The following is an 823-nucleotide window of genomic DNA, read 5'->3' as shown; positions in this document are numbered from 1 at the left end:
ACCTCAACACCACAGACCAGGGGGCTGCAGCCTCTGGACCACACTTCAGCCTCAAGCTCTGAAGTTCCAGCCACCCAGCCTCATCCAGACTGGGCTCCTCCAGCCAGGGCTGCCTTTGGCCAGAACACATCTCTTGGAACTCTTCCTCTGAATGTTTCTGTGTGTTCCTTTTTTACACTTTCATTGGAAAACTTGTAGAAGGAAACAATGAATAAGATAAAATAAACTTTCTTGTCTAAACCATGTGGCAGTCTCCTTTCAGCAAACCTTTCAGAAGGGAACTCAACAACCAGGCTCAGAGCCTTTTGCTTCTCTCTATATACTGAGGACATTTTAAGTGGGAGGTCAGGAGAGTAATGAGTATCAACCTTCCCACATGAAAGTAAGATTACCTTGTCAGATCTAATCAGACCCCGCTCCCACCCCTCCTTAGCCCATATATTGGTCAAACACTATTACCACCATGGGAACCACGAAGGACATCAAGCTACCCATGTTAAATTGGAACAGAAGCTCTGGTTCTAAACCATACATCTAGTCTAACATTTTGCTGAGAGTGCCTTAGACATTCTGCCCAGGATGGCTTTGAATCTGTTTTCTGCCTCCTGAGTAGGTAAGATTACAGGTGTGAGCCACCAGCCTTTGCCCACATCATTTTATACAAAGGACTGAAGTATCCTCAGATTCTGGTAGCCAAAGTGGTACTAGAGCCAAAACTAGTGCTCTACTAGTGGGTCACAGCTCTATTTCCAGCTTGTTCTGAGTAGTTTATTAGAGATAAGAGTCTCACAAACTTTCCTGCCCAGGCTGTCTTTGAACCTCA

Source organism: Dipodomys ordii, unplaced genomic scaffold (genome assembly GCF_000151885.1).
Source record: "Dipodomys ordii isolate 6190 unplaced genomic scaffold, Dord_2.0 Scaffold259, whole genome shotgun sequence".
Lineage (NCBI taxonomy): Eukaryota > Metazoa > Chordata > Mammalia > Rodentia > Heteromyidae > Dipodomys > Dipodomys ordii.
This window is presented reverse-complemented; position numbering follows the sequence as displayed.